At 40.0% G+C, this 6,119-nt stretch overlaps 1 long non-coding RNA gene across 1 annotated transcript; it reads left to right on the top strand.

Moving 5' to 3' along the window:
- Positions 1 to 459: 459 nt before the first annotated feature.
- Positions 460 to 4,401, top strand: LOC147648195 (uncharacterized). Its single transcript, XR_015280115.1, has 2 exons — positions 460 to 533; positions 645 to 4,401. It is a non-coding gene; the product is annotated as an uncharacterized LOC147648195 (long non-coding RNA).
- Positions 4,402 to 6,119: the final 1,718 nt, after the last annotated feature.

Raw genomic sequence — 6,119 nt, 5'->3', positions numbered from 1 at the left:
GGCTGTTTCTTTGGGCTGTCCATGTATGTAGCTGGGATTCTTCTTGTGAAAATATTTCTTACATAGATTGAAATTTTAACCTGGCATTCATAAATCTAAGAAGATCTCCAACTAACTACTGTTTAATGAATAAATTATAACAGTGTTATATTGATACAGTCACATGCTTTGGTGGAGAATTAGGAGAAAATTAACTTATCTTACTTCACATGCATTTATCTCTTTCCTCTTTTAATGGTATTCCTTTGGTTTTTCACACTGCCTAGCTGTATGTGAAGTTCATAGCAATTATATATTTTCTGCGAATATCAGATGGAGGAGGGTCATAGAATGATTATCCATGAAGACAGATACAAGATTTACAGATTACTCATTCTAGCATTTCCTCATATTAAATTCTATGAGAAGTCATGATTACACATTAAATTGTGTTATTTTCCATTGATCCCATGTTCACAGCATAGATACCCTACGTGAATGACAAGCACGAGGAGCACAGGAATATAGAAGCCTGGTTTCAGATCACTCATATGGTATGAACAGTTCCATCTGACATGGTATCCTACAGTCCCAATGTTTCTAATACATGGAACAACATGACTGTTGTCTTTCAACATCATGTCTTTCAATCTCATGTCTTTCAGATATATTTCAGTACCTCCCAGAATAATCTTCTCCATAACTCTTCCAGGCACTGAAGTGAGACTGACACACCTAGAGTTACTGGGGTCCTTCCTCTTGCCCTTCCTGAAAACTAGGATAACGTTTGCCAGCTTCCAGTCAGCTGGAACCTCTCTGGATTTCCAAGACTGCTCAAAAATAATTGAAAGTGATATCAACCACATCTTTGGGGATTCTTGGGTCAACTCCATGAAGCCCTATAGATTTGTAGGGGTCCACCTGTAGCAGCTGATCCCAGAAAACTTCAGGGACAATTGGACAATCATTCTCACAGTCATGGTCCTCAACTCAGGGCACTGAGACCCCCTTGGTCTATAATCTGTGCTGAAGACAGAGGTAAGGAATGCTTTAAACACCACTGCCTTGTCCATGTTCCTGTGTGTGAGGTGACTATCCTGATCCTGTAATGGGCCAATGTTTTTTTAACACTGCCTATTGCCATTAATGTATTTGGAAAAACTCCTTTTATTATCTTTCCCAGTTCTGGCTGGCTTCAGCTCCAGTTGAGTTTTGGCTGCACATTTTTTTCCCTAGATTGGCAAGCAGCATAACTGTATTCTTCCCTTGTTTTCACTGGGCTTACACCTTCATATTTTTTATCTTCCTTATTTCCAAGAGAAGATTCCTCTTCAGCCAATACAATACCTTCTGCCCTTCCTGCTTGACTTCCAACATTCAGGAGTTGTTACTCCTGTGCCCTTTTATATTTAAAAAGTAACCAACACTGATGGACCCCAGCATGTGTGAAAAACATTTTCCCAGGAGACCTTGCTTGCTAATTCCTAAGCAACCTGAAATCTACTTTCCTTGTGTCCAGAGGTGAGGTTTTGCTGGCACTTTTCCTTCTGCCAATAGAGATTTTAAACTCAATCACTTTGTGATCACTGTGGCCAAGACACCGTTGGCGGTGGCCTGTCTCCACTTTGCTCCTTCTCTGACAAGCAGAGTAGATCAAGGAGGGCATCTTTCTGCATCTGCTCCCTTAGGAGCTCCCTTTTGACCTGCTCCATAAAGTCATGCAGATTTTTTAGGAATCTTCGGGCTAGTTTCCAGATGCTCTGAGTTAATTTCTGGCAAGTTGAAGGATATAAGGACAAGGGCAGTTGACTTGGAAGTGTCCCTTAGCTCCTCAAAGAGTAATTTGATGTCACCATTGTCCTAGTTATAAAAGTCTACAGTAGACTTCCATGACATATTCAGTATTTGTTTCACCTAGCAGATACTGAAAGATACTACTAATGTTTCGTGATCTTTCTTCACAAAGATTTGTCCCATGCATCTGCTTCACAGACTACAAAAAGACAAAAAATAAGTTGTGACATGTATAAACAGTTACTTAAAATTTACATGTTTTGAATTTTATAATAAATAAATAAAGAACCCTTTTCAGCATACACATATTTTGAGAGAAATTACACTAAACACATCACATTATAATGAAGGATATTGTATCATTAACTGTTATAAAAGGTCTCTATATTTTCTTTCTCTACAAAAGGAAAGGCCTGGGTTTCACCAACATCAATTGCTTGTCTAAATTTTTGATCTTGCTTGGTGGATAAGTACTCTGTAAGTACTTTGCCAACCTCTACATCCCAGCTAAGCTATTTGAAGTTGTAAATTGTCAATCAGAACTTAAATCAATTTTGAAATAAAACAAATTCTGTAATTACAACTGCATTATTTTTACATAAAGAAAGCAAACTTTAAAATCACATCATTAAGTTTGCTTCTCTAGAAAAACTGTTCTAACAACATGGTGAAATGTGACTCTCAGGTCATTAAGAATGAGGGCCAGGGATCGCAGTACTGCTTGGGCAGGGCAAAGAACAACTTTTTAGAGACTTATTTTAAAGCAGCTTAATAGAGACTTATTTTAAAAGCAGCTCACAGAGCAGGAGAAGGCAGTCCTTGGCCTTTTGTGAGGTCTACCCCAGCCCCTTCATCTCTGATGCTTTCATCAGCTTTTGTTGAAATGTTTGGTGAAGTTTATGTCTAACAATCCAGTTATCTATCCTCCACAAAACACATAGTTGGGGCACAGACTGGTGTTCCCATATTTTTAGAAAGAAATCAAACCCCAAAATATTTAAAATGTGTTTACTTATACTTCGCAAGTTCCAAGGTAATTTTCATGATGAATTTTGTGTCATAATTTGACAGCCATTTTTCTGGAACAGAGATGTACCACACAAAAATCTTCTAGGGCAGGCTCACAGTGTTTCACCATAATAGCATGCAATGCACCTAACGCCTCCCTTGGCAAGAATCATGCTGTTTAATTGGAAACACCAGCCCAAACAGATTCAGAGCAGTGTTTTACAGTGTCTCTAAACAATAGTAAAATAGCTCAACAAATCTGTCTAGATGGCACACTTGTATTACCTTACAGCTCTCTACAGTACTTTTCAGATTGTATTTTTAAAAACATACTTCCTACTGTATGCTCTTTGCTCACTTCTTGGTGTGTACTCCTTATGATTGCTGAAATAGATTTTTCCTTAATATAGTTTAACTCCTTTATTCAACTATTTTTTACTTCTGTGATTTTCCCAGCCAACAAAATCCAGTTATTCAATATTTTACGGATTGTTTACATTCAATAATTGCTTTTTCAGTCAAGAATTAAAAGTTTGTGATAACCTACATGTTTACTTCCTGAACACATTTGTTTTTAGCACATTGTATTAAGCAGAGCTAATATGGTGGTTATAGACCCAGATAAACCTCAAAGCTATACCAAATTAAGAATTGTCTATTTGATATTCATTCAAGAGTCATCAAGGAGCTAGCTCCTACTTTTATCACAAAGTCTCTCTCAATGATTTTTGAGCAGTCTTGGGATTCTGCAGAGGTCCCAGCTGTTTGGAAGCTGGCTAATGTCGTCCCAGTTTTCAAGAAGGTCAAGAACAAGGAACCTATAAACTGCAGGACAGTTTGTCTCACCTCAGTGTCCAGTAAAACAATGGCAAACACTTCAGAGAAGTCTTGAAAAACACCCTGAGGACACAGTCATCGGTGACAGCCTGCACTTCCTGAGGGGGAAGTCCTGGTAATCCAAATCATTTCTTCCTACAACAAGTGTCCAGGGTAACACAAAATATTATTGAATTCCATATCTATCTGTGCCCAAAATTTTTTACTGTCTCTTTTAGACCCTGTGGCCACAAACCGGAATGGGTGTGGGGGTGGGAGAGGATGGCACAGTCTTTTTGCAAGTCTGCTATCCCAGGCAGCTTGCTCTTTTCTGCTGTGTGGCTTTTGCCTCCCTGGCTGCTTGGTTTGTTTCTTCACTGTGGGGTTGGTGGTTTTTTGGGGGGGGCAGGGGCGGGGAGGTGTTTGGGGTTTTTTTAGGGGTTTTTTTGGTTTTGTTTTGTTTTTTTGGTTTTTGTTTTCCCCCTTTCCTTTTCTCTACTCACAACAGTACCAACTCCAGAAGCTGCATTTCACAATCAGGAATTGTTCCAAGAGAGGACACCGACCGCCGCAGCTGCCAGCCGCATTTGCAGGGAGAGCTGCTGTGGCTGGAGACATAAGCAGTAGGGGAAGAGGCTGATGCCATTTTTCCTTTGTCTCCCTCCAAGATGCCCCACCATTCTGGGTTTCTCTTTGCCCAGGAGAAGTTAATGAGATTTAGCAATTTTACATCTACTGTTTGTATGTGCTGTTATTTTTTGCCTCTTGCAGTTTCATGTGATAGTAAACTAAGTTTTTCACTTACATTGACTTGTATTTGTTTCTGATTGGTGTAAAGGGATTGGTTAATACCAATGCTCTCTAAGTGAAGAGTTTTCCTAATGTCTAACCTAAATATCCCCTGACACAACTTCAGGCAATTGTCTTGGGACCTGTCCCTGGCCCCCAGAAAGAAGAGATCAGCGCCTGCCCCTGTGCTTCCCCTGATGAAGAAGTTGTATACATGATACGTGTCCTCCTCTCTAGGCTGAACAAACCAAATTACCTTAGCTGATCCTCAAATGGCTTCCCTTCCAGACCCTACATCATTTTCACGGTCCTCCTTTTGAAGCTAATAGCTTTATATCTTTCTTACAATCTGGTGCCCAGAACTGCACACAATTCTCAAGGTGAGGCTGCCCCAGAGCAGAGCAGAGCAGAGGAGGACAATCCCCTCCCTTGCCTGGCTGGAGATGCTGGCCCTGATGCCCCCCAGGACACGCTTGGCCCTCCTGGCTGCCAGGGCACTGCTGGCTCCTGCTCAACTTGCCACTGACCAGGACCCCCAGGTCCCTTTCTTTGTCTCTGCTTTCCAGCTTCTCATTTCCCAGTCTGTCCATACATCCAGAGTTGCCCCATACCACAGGTGCAGAATCAAGCCCTCTCCCTTGTGGAACTTGATATGACTGCTGATTGCACATCTGTCGGTTATGTTCAGGTCTCCTCTTGGCCTTCAAGGGGGCCAAGAGCTTCTCCCAGTTTAGTAGTGATAGTAAATTTACTCCATATACCTTTGAGTTCTGCATCCAAGCTGTTCATGAAGATGTTGAGCACCGGGCCTAAGAGGGAGGCCTGGCAAATCCCACTGGTGGCAGGTTGAGAGCCCGATGTCGCCGCTTTGCACCTGACCCATAACCAGTTGTTCAGCCAGCCCATGATGTGTTTATCCAGCTATGTGCTGGGCTTTTTCTCCATAAGAATACTGTGAGGGACAATATCAAAAGCTTTATTTATTTTGAAATCCAAAAAGAGTACACAAACTGGCTTCCCTTGATCAACTGGATGGGTTACTGTGTTATGAAAGAAAATTAAGATTGTCAAACAGGAATATCCCCTCATGACCATGAAAAAGACAGTCTTTTTTTACAGCTTTTGCTGTCTTTTTTCTGCTAGCCAATCATTCTAGCTGATTTTAAAGAACCTTTCAGTCAGGGGAATGGAAAGCTCTCTTCGATCATCTCTAGAACCAAAATACACAGCTAGATTTTTCTGTGTTGCCTTTTCTCTCTGTAGCCACAGCAGAACTGCTGATCATTTGGCTTTACTTAGAATAATGAACATGCTCAATGACTTAGTTTATCATGTATTTCAGCTTTATGTTTTTGCCCATCCTAAAAAAAAATCTATATTAAAACACAATTGTCTGGGTTACATCAAACAAAAAGAAAACAACCCAAAAACCCAAAATGGAGGGTTTCGTCCATATATATATATATATATATATATATATATATATATATATATATATATATATATATATAACCCTCCATATAGATCCATATATTTCATCCTTAGTCCTTTGTACCATTTGAATATTTATATGGCCTACTTCTGCACTGTCTAGTATTGGCAAGACAACAATTTTTATTTAGAGAAAAAGATTTTTTATGTTTGTGTTTACATTGTACTTTTCGAGTGCCTTCATTATTCAGTGCATGCTCAAAATAATGGTAATGAGAGAGTTTTGAGAGGCAGGGGGAAGA

The sequence above is a fragment of the Cyanistes caeruleus genome, chromosome Z, assembly GCF_971803275.1.
Source record: "Cyanistes caeruleus chromosome Z, bCyaCae1.hap1.1, whole genome shotgun sequence".
NCBI lineage: Eukaryota > Metazoa > Chordata > Aves > Passeriformes > Paridae > Cyanistes > Cyanistes caeruleus.
This window is presented reverse-complemented; position numbering and strand designations above follow the sequence as displayed.